General features: G+C 35.7%; 1 protein-coding gene across 1 annotated transcript in view; it reads left to right on the top strand.

Moving 5' to 3' along the window:
- Positions 1-691: 691 nt before the first annotated feature.
- Positions 692-15,000, top strand: part of LOC115231992 — a 424,000-nt gene continuing 409,691 nt past the window's right edge. The window contains exon 1 of the mRNA XM_036508221.1: positions 692-793. The gene's annotated coding sequence lies outside the window, so the exon portion shown is untranslated. The remainder of the gene's footprint in view (positions 794-15,000) is intronic.

The raw sequence follows: 15,000 nt of genomic DNA, 5'->3' as shown, positions 1-15,000 counted from the left end.
ACCCCTGTTTATATAAACATACATACATATATATATATATATATATATATATATATATATATATATATATATATATATATACATTACACACACACACATTTACATACTACATACACATACATATAGATGTGTGTGTATGTGTGTTAAATACGTGTGTTTGTGTGAATATATACATTGACATGCGACGGGCTTCTTTCAGTTTCTGTCTATCACAGATGATGCTTTAGTCTGACCGGGACTATAAAGGAAGACATTTGCCCAAGATGCCGCGCAGTGAGACTGAACTCAAGACCACATGATTCAAAAGCAAATTTCATATCCACACATCTACGGCTATAAACAAAAACAAACAGAATGATCACAGGTGGAAGGAAATCTTTGCTCATTGGTGTGAGTGATCGAGTATGACCAGGGGTTAAACAACACCTGCATCACCAACACCACATTGATATGACGTTTTTATAAATCGAAACGGTCAGACGATAGATTGTACCTTGTTTACTTTAAGACGTTGGAGGCTCTAACAACATAAGTTTATATATATATATATATATATATATATATATATATGTATATATATATAGATATATATATATATAGTATATAATATATTATATTATATATATATATGTATATATATATATAATATATATATATATATATATGTATATATATATAATTTCTCCAATCTAGAGTTCTCGTGTGAAAGAAGATGCCGTAGGAATTCCTCCGATCAATGCAGATGACAACTTAGTTAATTCAAGACCGTCAGACATATATATCGTCGCCTCCGGTAAGAGAACATATGACATTTGATTAAATAGAAAAATATATACATATATATGTATATGTGTGTATACATATATATATATATGTGTGTGTGTGTATATATATATTTCTTGTTTGTATATAAATAATATATATGTAGGATATATATATATATATATATTTGTATATATAAAAATGCATATGTAGATATATATATGTATATGTGTGTGTATATATGTATATGTGTTGTATATATATATATATATTATATATGAAAATGTATATATATATATGAAAATGCATATGTGTATATGTATATATATATATGAAAATGCATATGTGTATATGTATATATATATATGAAAATGCATATGTGTATATATATATATATATATATGAAAATGTATATAATATATGAAAATGCATATGTGTATATATATATATATATATATGTATGTGTATATATATATAAATATAGGTATGTGTGTGTATATATATATGTATATGTGTTGTATTTATATGTATATGTTTGTGTATATATATATACATGTATGTATGTATGTATGTATGTATTTATGTATGAATATGTCTGGATGTACATGTATATGTGTGTGTGTGAGTATAATCTGTTCTGATATTTGCTTTTATGTTAAGTTTATATATATATAAAAGCGATTTCGCATTCAACTGAAGGATTACTCAATGGTCTCGAGTGCATTACGTGTTTATTATACATTTACAACGGAAACTTTGACAATAACTTCGCACTTTCGGCTTTCTCGTCTTTGTCAAGTTCTCTGATGAGGTGACAAAGGCGGATAAGTTGAAGGTTCGAAGTCACTGATGACTCTTTCAAGTGAAAGTTTATTAAGTCTATGAGAATTATATGTATACACATGGCAGTGATGATAGAGGACAAAGATTGCTGGCGACAACGCGTCCATGGATCTCGGGAATTTTGCCCCCGCCCTACATAAATAGCTATAAACGTAAGATCCAGGAATCTTAAGAGAAGAGAGTCAGCTTCGGGCAATTCGTAGTGAATTTTTTAAAATAAACAACTTTCTGAAGGCGCATGGCTCAGTGGTTAGAGCGTCGAGCTTACGATCGTGAGGTTGTGAGCTCGAATCCCGGACCGGGCTGCGTGTTGTGTTCTTGAGCAAGACACTTTATTTCACGTTGCTCCAGTTCACTCAGCTGTAGAAATGAGTTGCGACGTCACAGGTGCCAAGCTGTATCGGCCCTTGCCTTTCCCTTGGACAACATCGGTGACGTGAGAGGGGAGGCCGGTATGCATGGGCGACTGCTGGCCTTCCATAAACAACCTTGCCCGGACTTGTGTCTAGGAGGGTAACTTTCTAGGTGCAATCCCATGGTCATTCATGACCGAAGGGGGTCTTTACCCCTCTGCATCTATAATGGTTTATTGAGACGGAAGGTTGCAGATTTTTTTTCTTTTATCGAAGGATGAGCTACAAAAAAGTTCATTTTATATTCCTCAGTAGGCAGCCAGGGTGGCCGAGTGTACGAAAAGTATACAAGAGTTACGGAATGGAGTATAGCAAATGCGGATTTCCCATACTCTATTATGTATGTTTGTGTGTATATATGTGTGTGTATATATATATATATCCTTTTCCTTTTAGCTTATTTGTCATTTGACTGCGGCCATGCTAGAGCACTGCCTTAAGTAGAACAGATTGAACCTAGGAATTATTCCTTGTAAGCCTAGTACTTATTCTATTATTCTATCAGTTTCTTTTGCTGAACTGCTAAGTGACGTAAACAAACAAATCTTCAGTTTTCAAGCGATGGCAGTGGGACAACACACACACACACACACACACACACACGTCGGGCTTCTTTCAATTACCGTCTACCAAATCCACTCACAAGGCTTTGGTCGGCCCGAGGCTATAGTAGAAGACACTTGCCCAAGGTGTCACGCAGCGAGACTGAACCCGCAACCATGCGATTGGTAGGCAAGCTACATACCACACAGCCAATCCTGCGAAAGTCTTTGAGAATTACTTAATACAGTTTTGAGATGTAAAGGTGAATTTTTTTTAATATATTTTCTAAAAGAATTTTCTAAAATACTCTTGTTACTCACCTTTTTAGCGAAGAAGTTTCCTAGTGTGTGAGCACTTTCGATTAACCTCCTCAAACACCATATATACATATATATATATATATATATATATTATATATATATATATAATATATATATATATATATATGCAAAGAGCAATAAAGATTCAAGTTAATTTAAAAAATTTACTTGAATATGGTACCTAACTTAGATGCACCAAAAGAACTATACTGATTTACAATACAGTAATGTGGGGTGATTATAAGCGAGAAAGAAGCAACAAGAATGGATAGGTTTTTAGTACGATCGTTTCATACAAGGACAGGTTTTATTAAAAGTTGCAAAGATTACAGCATATAAACGAGTATAATGCGGCGTTAACTAAGGCTGGATACAACCAAAAGATCACATTCGTTGATAGGGAGAACTCACGTATTCCTAATAATGAAGTTATCAGTAATCAAGTAAGCAGCAAAAAAGACCAAACCCGAAATAAAAGTAGAATTAAATTAACGGTAAACGCTAATCTAGAGTACAGGCCCAACAATTCAAATAGAAGCATTGACCAGAACATAGGTAACTCGGATAAGATTGAAGTAGATAAACCTAAGATGCACACAATAAAAATAAAAATAATGGTAATAAATACAATAACTCCGGTGAGATGAATAGTAGTAATTCTACGAACCCTAAATTTTATAAAAAAGATATATTATGGCTGAATATTCCTTTCAACTGTGCGATACAATCGGATATACAGAACAAATTCAAAGTAATTCTGGAAAAAAATTTCCCTATCTCTCATAGATATCATAGAATTATTTCTAGGAAAACAGTTAGGATTTCTTATTCAACCCTCCCAAATATGTCCACTTTAATAGCTAAAATTAATAATAACAACATTAAACTAGCCAGGAAAGATAGAAATAAAAATAATATTATCAGAATGAATACCAATAGCAATAACAATAATACTACCAACAACAATAAAAACAGCAATATGAACTATCAAAACATAGGTGAAATTAGTAACCACAGAATGACTAATAACATTAACATTAATAGTAATAATAACAATGCCGATATTAATAGAAGTAATATTGTTAATAATAGAAATAATAGAAATAAGGCTAATGGTGAAAATAGGGAGAATGAAAATATCAGTGATATCTATAACAATAATATACAGTTGGATAAAAAGACTAACAATAATAATAACATTACGAATAATATAAGAAATCTTGGTAGGACTTTACACCTAAATGATGAAACGGAAGGATCAATAAATAATAGCAATACTTTAGATATCAGTACCAACTATAGAAATGATAATCAAAATAATAGGAACCTTAAACATCTACCCAGGAATAATCCAAGGCCTGAAGTTGTTCCTCCTGTGTGTAAGTGTAGAATAAATCAAAATGCCCGGCACCTGGTCTATGTAGGGAAAATAATGTAATCTATAAATGTACCATATCCACGGAGAATAACAAATATTTTTACATTGGCTGTACAATTAATTTTTTAGCCAGAGTTAGAAATCACATCTCGACTTTTAAATTACGTCATAAAGCTGGTACCACCACACTTTCAAACAAAATCTGGGAACTCAAAAATAATAACAAAAATTATACCCTTAATTGGGAAATAGTTAGGAGAGCAATTCCGTATAAAAATAGTAGGGTTGGTTGTCAACTATGCTCCATGGAGACGTACGAATTCTAAAGCATAGTAAACATAGAAACTTATTGAATAACCATATCGAACTAGGTCAAGTTTGTGTCCACGCTAAATTGAAGACTTTAAAATATTTTAAATGATTGGAATATTCATAACTAGATAGATAGATATAACTTGATTTCTACTAGTATAGCACTGCTTTAAGTAGATAACTAAGAGTTCTCACATTACAGTTATCTTTATCCTTTTCCTTATATCCACATCAGTTTTTTGAGAACAGGGAAATGAATAGTACTTATTCGCTACTTAATTGAGGCTTTATTTAATTTCAAACTCGCAATTTTTAATTCTTATTTTAAATCTTAATTGTAATATTTAATTTTAATTCCTAACTTAATCTAATTTAAATAGCATAACTCTAATAAATTATAATTAGTTACTGTAGCCCCATAATTCTATTTCATAATTAAATAAATAAGGCTATTCCCTCGGTGATAATATGATTATCTTCATTAGGATAGACAATCCCCTAACACCTTGTAAATGATCTTATAAGATTTGACCTGTAGTCGGTCAATGTATGAATAATAACGACAACTCCTTAAGACAATAAAATGAATAAATTAAATAAGTAAATTTTTAATGACTTTTTGATAAGATTATACTTAGATTTTCCTAATGTATTTTCTGGTGATTTTAGCATCTGACCCCTTAACCCCTGACTGTGTTATCTCTTTAGATTCTCTTTAAACTCATAGCTGATTTCAACAGCAATAAATTAACGGTTTACTGGTCAAAGAATAATATTCCCCCTCCAATTCCTAGATGCCTGTTGATTAAAACCAGACTTACAGTCTACTAGCTCTACTGTATAACTAGAACCCTCTTTTTTCTTTTTCTTTTTTTTTTTTCCCTTCTTTCCCTATTTCTTTCTCTTTTCTCTTTCTTCTTTTTCTTCTTCTTATTCTCTGTTTCCTTTTCTCTTCTCTTTTAGTCCCCCTTTCCCCCCCTTTTTTTGCTCCCTCCTCCATTATTTTCTCTCTTTTCTTCTATTCCCTTCTCTATTCTTGGCCGATCTAGTAAGCCCTTCAACCTTTAAGAGTTAAATAGCTACAGCCTCTTGTGAATAGCAGTAGTGTGATTAATATGGCAAACACCTAATCATATAACAAGGATTGGTACCTACCTCATTGTGTTCAACCATTGTAAAATTTATCGCCTGTGAATATGAAATTCATCTCCATTTCTCTGGAAATTTACATCTACACCATTGGAATCTGTGCATATATACAAAGGATTAATTCACCCTCTCTGTAATGCTAATAACAATGGATAAATTTGTCTTCTGTGAGTATATAATCCCTCATCATATCTATGGAAATTCATATGGATTAGGTCACCTTCTCTGTGATGCTATCAAAACTTTTTTAAAATTCTGTGATAAGACTATACATCATCTTTAAGGAACTTTAATGAACTTTAGAAATCTGTTTAATTATCTACATTACTTCATGAGTATAGCCTCAAACACTAGGATGTCTAGAGAACTTACATGTATTTTAGCTGATGAGTACGGGACTCGTTTATATGCTGTAATCTTTGCAACTTTTAATAAAACCTGTCCTTGTATGAAACGATCGTACTAAAAACCTATCCATTCTTGTTGCTTCTTTCTCGTATATATATATATGTATATATATGAAGTAGAATATGGATTTCCAGAACCAAGCTGTAGAAGTGATTGCAGGCACTTTTTGCAAAAAATCTCACCTAGTAATTTAATGCAGCTCACATACTAATTTAATTTTAATTACGTCCATTCAACCGAAATGCAGGATATACAAGTAGTACTTATTTCCACGTGATCTAAATAATAATCATTAAATAAAATCACGAGGTTTGAGAGGTGAATACAGATCTATTATCTCAACATTCCAAAATTCATGCGTGCATTTTCCATCATTATATGTATACGGATATTTCCCACTCTTTGTCATTCAGCATTTCAGCTAAACGCATCTTAAACTAATTTCTGTTAAAGTCGATTTAACTCTTCACATGCCGGATGTTGAACCGCGCTCAGCTGTTCCGTTTCTACTTTCATTTTCCCCAGTTTCTCGTCTCGCTTCCATTCTCACAGACGCAAAGCGGCTCAATATCCAAAGACAGTAATGACAATCAGAAACTTTATTACGTAGTTATTAACTCGGTTCTCGTAAAACAGAAATAATATGATACTTAAAAGTCAGAGCTTGTAAATGTTCTTGGCTTATCAGGATTTACTCACTGAATGGTGTGAAAATCCACTTTCTAATCCTCTAATCACAAACCAAAAGCAATTCTTATTTACCCTCAATCACCTTTACACGAACTAGTCTTGCTTCTACTTGTTACATTGTACTCATATCATTACATAATACGGTAATCTATTTCTTATCTATTTACTTATTTTCTGTCGCTGACTTCTTTCTAGTAAATCATAAATTTCCATTATTTTCTGCTTTAATCACACACCAACACCTATTACTGGTTTCCTACCACATTTATAATAGTGAAGAATCAGCTCTATCGGCGGTATTTGAAGTTTAAATTAAATGAATTGACTCGTGTCAAAATTACGTTAACGTCAATGTTCTTGGTGCGAATCTATCGTTTTCAGTTGAAATGCTTTCGTTAATTCCTGTTTAGTTTCTGTTTCACTTTGATTCATTGTCTAATATCTAAGACAACTATTGCCCTTGTTCACAAACAATTTAGAGCACTGCATTCCTGAGTCGAGCACTTTTCTATTCATGATCAACAGATTACCGCTCGAGTTCTTCCGAACTCAGCTGGAACGGGTAATAGTGGTTCAGACCTCCAGCCGTCACATTCACCTCTCTGAAAGTTATAGTAACCGAGGACTGTTTCAGACCTCCAGACCTTACATTCACCTCTCTGATAGTTATAGTAACCGAGAACTGGTTCAGACCTCCAGACCTCCAACCGTCACATTCACCTCTCTGACAGTTATAGTAACCGAGAACTAGTTCAGACCTCCAGATCTCCAACCGCCACATTCACCTCTCTGACAGTTATAGTAACCGAGAACTGGTTCAGACCTCCAGACCTTACATTCACCTCTCTGACAGTTATAGTAACCGAGAACTGGTTCAGACCTCCAGACCTCCAACCGTCACATTCACCTCTCTGACAGTTATAGTAACCGAGAACTAGTTCAGACCTCCAGATCTCCAACCGCCACATTCACCTCTCTGACAGTTATAGTAACCGAGAACTGGTTCAGACCTCCAGACCTCCAACCGTCACATTCACCTCTCTGACAGTTATAGTAACCGAGAACTAGTTCAGACCTCCAGATCTCCAACCGCCACATTCACCTCTCTGACAGTTATAGTAACCGAGAACTGGTTCAGACCTCCAGACCTTACATTCACCTCTCTGAAAGTTATAGTAACCGAGGACTGTTTCAGACCTCCAGACCTTACATTCACCTCTCTGACAGTTATAGTAACCGAGAACTGGTTCAGACCTCCAGACCTCCAACCGTCACATTCACCTCTCTGACAGTTATAGTAACCGAGAACTAGTTCAGACCTCCAGATCTCCAACCGCCACATTCACCTCTCTGACATTTATAGTAACCGAGATCTGGTTCAGACCTCCAGCCGTCACATTCACCTCTCTGACATTTATAGTAACCGAGATCTGGTTCAGACCTCCAACCGTCACATTCACCTCTCTGACAGTTATAGTAACCGAGAACTGGTTCAGACCTCCAGACCTCCAACCGTCACATTCACCTCTCTGACAGTTATAGTAACCGAGAACTAGTTCAGACCTCCAGATCTCCAACCGCCACATTCACCTCTCTGACATTTATAGTAACCGAGATCTGGTTCAGACCTCCAACCGTCACATTCACCTCTCTGACAGTTATAGTAACCGAGAACTGGTTCAGACCTCCAGACCTCCAACCGTCACATTCACCTCTCTGACAGTTATAGTAACCGAGAACTAGTTCAGACCTCCAGATCTCCAACCGCCACATTCACCTCTCTGACATTTATAGTAACCGAGATCTGGTTCAGACCTCCAACCGTCACATTCACCTCTCTGACAGTTATAGTAACCGAGATCTGGTTCAGACCTCCAGCCGTCACATTCACCTCTCTGACATTTATAGTAACCGAGATCTGGTTCAGACCTCCAGCCGTCACATTCACCTCTCTGACATTTATAGTAACCGGGATCTGGTTCAGACCTCCAGCCGTCACATTCACCTCTCTGAAAGTTATAGTAACCGAGGACTGTTTCAGACCTCCAGACCTTACATTCACCTCTCTGACATTTATAGTAACCGAGATCTGGTTCAGACCTCCAGCCGTCATATTCACCTCTCTGACAATTTCTTCTGGCTCCTGTGAGGAGTGCTGATACGGTGTCTACATCTTCTGACTACATAGTCAAAGAATCTCGAACATTTTGAATTTTTCAATAAGCGTTGAACTACTAGTTAGACCTCGTTCTCACGGCATCATCCACATGTTCGATAATTTTGAACATACACAAACGTATGAGTTTTTGTGTCCGTGAGAGAGAGAGGGAGAGAATGTGTGTGTGTATAGATCTATATATGTGCGTATGTCTACATCTGTACATGTATTTGCATACTCCCCGTCCACAATTTACTTACGGTGAACTGCAGTCATCGTACGGTGACTGGAAAAACAAAAGAGAGGTTATCTCTTAATTCATCAAGCAAATTCGGAGTAATAACATTGCAACAATACATATATTCATACTAACACACATACATACCTATATGCATATATATATATATATGTGTGTATGTGTGTGTGTGTACAACTATTATATATATATATATATATATATATATATATAATAGTTGTAAAGTATATTGAAATATATTTTACATTATGAAGACACTATCTGGTATAGAACTCAATACGTTGGTTGGAGTGATAAGATATGCTTTCTATATAAAAGGTTGGCATCCAGCTCTGAATTTCAACCCAGGCTCGTGAACAGCCCATCCTGGAGCAAAACTCAGATTAGACTGACAACTTTTTATGTGATATAAATATACGGACTTATATTTTATGTATATACAGGTCGTCGTCGGCTTACAACCACAATTGGTCAAAGGTCGATTTGGTCGTAAGTCAGCTTATAGGCCTACATAGCTTTATTTTATATTTCTACATTTTTGGAGTACATTCTCGGGTAAAAAGCACACACAGCATTCTGTATTATACTATTATACTAGCGTTAGTCAAAAATTTCGGAGTTTCAAGCAGTGGTCATATAAACAAATACGAGGTTGCCTCGATGTCTCCGCGACAGGATAGTCATCCAATACAGTGGCGATCGATAACGAAAACTAGGGGAAGCGTTTGTTAGTTGACATCATCCGTAGACGCATTAATTTCTAAGGAATTAAACCCATTAGATTTCAGCTGGACTATTTATAATTGCTGCCGGGAGCAGGCGCGCCAATCGTCGTAAAGTTGATCGGTCGTAAGTCTACGACGACCAGTAATTGTTCTTTACAATAGTTTTTGATATTACTTGAAAGTATAAGACGTCAAGCTGGCAGAATTGTTATTACGCCGGACAAACATGCTTTGCGGCACTTTATGAGTTCAAATGCCGCGAAGGTTGACTACATAGGCGCAGGAGTGGCTGTGTGGTAAGTATTTTGCTTACCAATCACATGGTTCCGGGTTCAGTCCCACTACGTGGCACCTTGGGCAAGTGTCTTCAACTATAGCCTCAGGCCGACCAAAGCCTTGTGAGTGGATTTGGTAGACGGAAACTGATAGAAGCCCGTCGTATATATGTAAATATATATATATAATATATATATGTGTGTGTGTGTGTGTTTGTGTGTCTGTGTTTGTCCCCCTAGCATTGCTTGACAACGCGGTTCGGCAAAAGAGACCGATAGAATAAGTATTGGGCTTACAAAGAATAAGTCCCTGGGTCGATTTGCTCGACTAAAGGCGGTGCTCCAGCATGGCCGCAGTCAAATGACTGAAACAAGTAAAAGAGTAAAAGAGTATACCTTTTATACTTCAGAGTCGATAGAATAAGTGCCAGTGCAGAACCGAGGTCGATGTAATCGACTTAGCACTCCCGTAAAACTGCTGGCTTTGTGCCAACTTTTGAAACCGCTGTAATTTGTGTGAGAAGATTTTACATCGAGAGACTTATTTTTCTAGTGGTGACCCATTTTTTAAATATTTTCCTCAAAATTAGGCTACAAAAGTATTCTTTGTTCAATTATACAGAAGAGTATCTGATTTAAATGTCATAAATATTTTGTGAAAAGTCATTATAAATACAACTTTTGAAAATCAATATATGAGAACCTGTTTGTATTAGTATTGTATATAAGAAATAGTGAAATGATATCATCGGGAATTATATAACGGCAAACATTATGTAGTGAGATATATGAGATATAATTATGTAGTTGAAGGTAAAAATGAGATGCGCAAATGTTTAAAAATTTTAATATATAAAACCAATATATTTAAGAGTTATTCTTTGATATAAAGTATATAAGGTCAAAAAATATCGAACACATATTGGAATAAATCAAAATTCTGAAACATTCCTATGACAAAAAAAAATATATGTATATTTAGAAAATAGTTCGAGAAAATAAAGTAAAGTTTGCCAGCTCAAAAATATTGAATACGTTAGCACATCAAACAGTTTGACAGAGGTAAAAAGAATTTGAAAATTTAAAATGGAACAAATTTAGATAAGTTTGCCATAAAAACATTAAGATGATATACCGAAATGAGGAAAGAAGAAAGAGTAAGGAAGAGAACATTTAAAATGAAAATCAACATCTGTGGCATTTTATTGAGAATTTAGTTATGATATGACAAATTTCAACTTGGAAAAATGGAAATAAAAATATTTTGGAATAGTTGTAACGAAAATATGTCAAATCACACAGTAAAGTCTTTGGTTTTTAGTTTAGCATTAGAACATAAATCGGTAAATGCTTGGAATTAAAAGATTGGTGCTTTGTTTGTGATAGTGTAAAGGTTTATTCATGTCCATGGTTTTGTATTACTCTTTTTTAAATATATGTATTGGAATGATGTTATGAATATATTACAATAAATAGACGCAGGAGTGGCTGTGTGGTAAGAAGCTTGCTTCTCAACCACATGGTTCTGCGTTCTATCCCTCTGCATGACACTCTGGGCATGTGTCTTAATCTATAGTCTAGTGCCAATCAAAGCCTTGTGAGTGGATTTGGTAGACGGAATCTGAAAGAAGCCCATCGTATATATATATATATATATATATATATATATATATATATGTATGTATATACACGTGTGTGTGTGTGTATTTGTGCGTCTGTGTTTGACCCCCACAATCGCTTGACGACTGATGTGGGTGTGTTTACGTCCCCGTAACCTAGCGGTTCGGCAATAGAGACCGATAGGATCAGTACTAGACTTGCAAAGAATAAGTCCTAGAGCCGATTTGTTGGACTAAAGGTGGTGTTCTGGCATGGCCGCAGTCATATGACTGAAAGAAATAAGATTAAAATTGCCTTATTTCAGTACACTAAGAAAATCTGCAGATATCATAGATATTGGCCCCTTTCTATTATTCTTTTCTACTCAAGGCTCAAGCACCGATATTTTGGGGGAGGGGGCCAGTCGATTAGATCGACTCCAGTATGCAAATGGTACTTAAATTATCGAGCCCGAAAGGATGAAATGTAAAGGTGACCTCGGCGGAATTTGAACTCAGAACGTAGCGGCAGACGAAATGCCTATTTCTTTACTACCCACATGGGGCTAAGCACAGAGAGGACAAACAAGGACAGGCAAACGGATTAAGTCAATTACATCGACCCCAGTGCGTAACTGGTACTTAATTTATCGACCCCGAAAGGATGAAAGGCAAAGTCGACCTCGGCGGAATTTGAACTCAGAACGCATTTCGCCCGGCGTGCTAATGTTTCTGCCAGCTCGTAGCATTCCCCTTTCTATTATTAGTTTATAAAACAATACACAAACACGTGAATGTGTGTGTGTAAGTGAGTGTGTGCCTCTATGTGTGTATGTGCATCTATGATTTGTGAGTTGTTTATAATGAAAAAAAACGAGATAAAAGTACTCGATTCATGATGTAAAGCGTAAATATGTATTTATACAAAGGACGGTATCTGACGCTACTTTAAATTTCAAGATCCATTGAGGTGTCTGAGGATTATGCTGGTCCATAATCGAGAAAACTGTGCCTTGTTTCAAGAACTCTCTTTGTCTCTCTCTCTCTCTCTCTCTCTCCTTCCCGGTATCTTTCGTACCACTGCTAGTTCCCTACATGCTACTCATGCACAGGCACATGCGTGGCTGTGTGGTAAGCAGCTTGCTTTCCAACCACATGGCTTCGGATTCAATCTCACTGCGTGGCAACTTGCTCAAGTGTCTTCTTTTACTATTGCCTTGGGCCGATCCAAGCCTAGTGAGTGGATTTGAAAGAAGCACGTCGTATATATATATATATATATATATATATATATATATATATATAATCTGTATGTATGTATATATATGCATATGTGTCTGTGTTTGTCCCCCCAGCACCGTTTGACAACCGATGATGCTGTGTTTACGTCCCCCGTAACTTAGCGGTTCGGCAAAAGCGACCGACAGATTAAGTACTAGGCTTCCAAAGAATAAGTCCTGGGGTTGATTTGTTCAACCACGGGCGTTGCTCCTGCATGGCCACATTGAAATTACTACAACAAATAACAGAATTATTAAAAGAATGTGTGTATACATACAAATGTATGTGTATGTATGTGCTAAGTCCTCATTAAAGGCCTGTGATATTCAGGAGACTGACTGGGAGAACAATGCCTAGCATCGCCACAGATGGTGGAAACAGGTCAAGGACAGGGTTGACACTTTTGAGAGAGCAAATATTCTGCATAAAGAACTTAAGCGTGCTGCTCGAAAGCGCGCTACTAGCATAGTGAATGGGGAAGGCTTGGTTTGCAATGTTTGCAGTCGTGTATGCTTGTCAAGATCAGGGCTTATTCGCCACCAACGGAGCAGCAAGTGCAAAATATATGTTGGTCCTAGAGAGCACAATGTTCCTGAAGGTCAGCAATGGTCTTCCTCGGTCACGAGTGGACAGCCATCATGTGTGAATGAATATATATAAGTTCAGCAAAATTTACATTCAAATGAATATGGTACTTAAGTCAGACGCACCAGAATTTTGTACGGTGTTATCCATATAAATCCATGGGGTGATTATAATCAAAGTACCAAATTACCGAAGATATTCTTGTTGCTTACTTTGAATATATATATATTAACATATACATGCTTGTGTATGTGTGTGCATGTTTGTGGGTCAGTGTGTAAGGAGAGTGAAGAGAGAACGTATAATCTGTGAATCTATATTCTACTTAATTACCTCGCTCACCATACAGACCTGCACACAGATATACGCAATCTACACGGCACACGCTGCTCGCATAGAGAAATCCACACTGTTTATTGATCCATGTGTATGTGAGGTCAGGGAGTATATACAACACTACAGTAAGGATAGCTTCAAAATAGAGGATTAAAGGTGAACAGTCGGCCTACCTTCAACTTTATTTCTCTTCTATCTCTTTTTACTTACAAACATTTCTTTCAAAGCTCCAGAAAGCTCTTCAAACATCACCTGCTCTTCATCAAACAGACAACCTATAACAACAACGACAATAATGATAATAACATTAATAATAATAATAATAATAATAATACGGCAAAACTATGGAAGAATATTTGTATAGTATTTGCTTCGTTTTTGTTTGTTTTTCATTTTCTTCATAATTTTGTTTTTCTCGATATTAACATTTTAGATTTAAGGTGAACTATCGATCGACTCTGAACAAATCAAAACATGTTTAAATATAAGACATGGACCACACACAATCACTAAAACACACACACAAACACACATATATATAGGCACTGAAATATATATAAACATATGTGTCGCGTGTGTGTGTAAGTGTGCGCGTATTATTTATGTCATACGTGTGTTTGCCTTTATTTATTTATCTGTGTGTGCGTGTTTGTGTGTGTATGTATGTATGTATGTGTGTGTGGTGTGTGTAAATTCTTTCTTAATCGGGCCTAATCAAATAATAGATTCAAACCTAAAATACAAAGAAATTTGTTTGTTTCTCATTCGTTTTTTTTCAATTCTTTTAATGCCAAACGTTAGTCACGGAATGGTATTCACATTATTTAAAGAGAAACAGATCCTCGATGAACGCCATTCCAAACACAAGCATTTTTTTTTCTTTCTTTCTGTTTTACTTTTCCATGTTTTGTCCTTGTTAAAGAATATATTTCCAAAGCTCGCGTGTCACCAGATATTTTTTATTCAAT

Source organism: Octopus sinensis, linkage group LG1 (assembly GCF_006345805.1).
Source record: "Octopus sinensis linkage group LG1, ASM634580v1, whole genome shotgun sequence".
In the NCBI taxonomy this organism is placed as follows: domain Eukaryota; kingdom Metazoa; phylum Mollusca; class Cephalopoda; order Octopoda; family Octopodidae; genus Octopus; species Octopus sinensis.
This window is presented reverse-complemented; position numbering and strand designations above follow the sequence as displayed.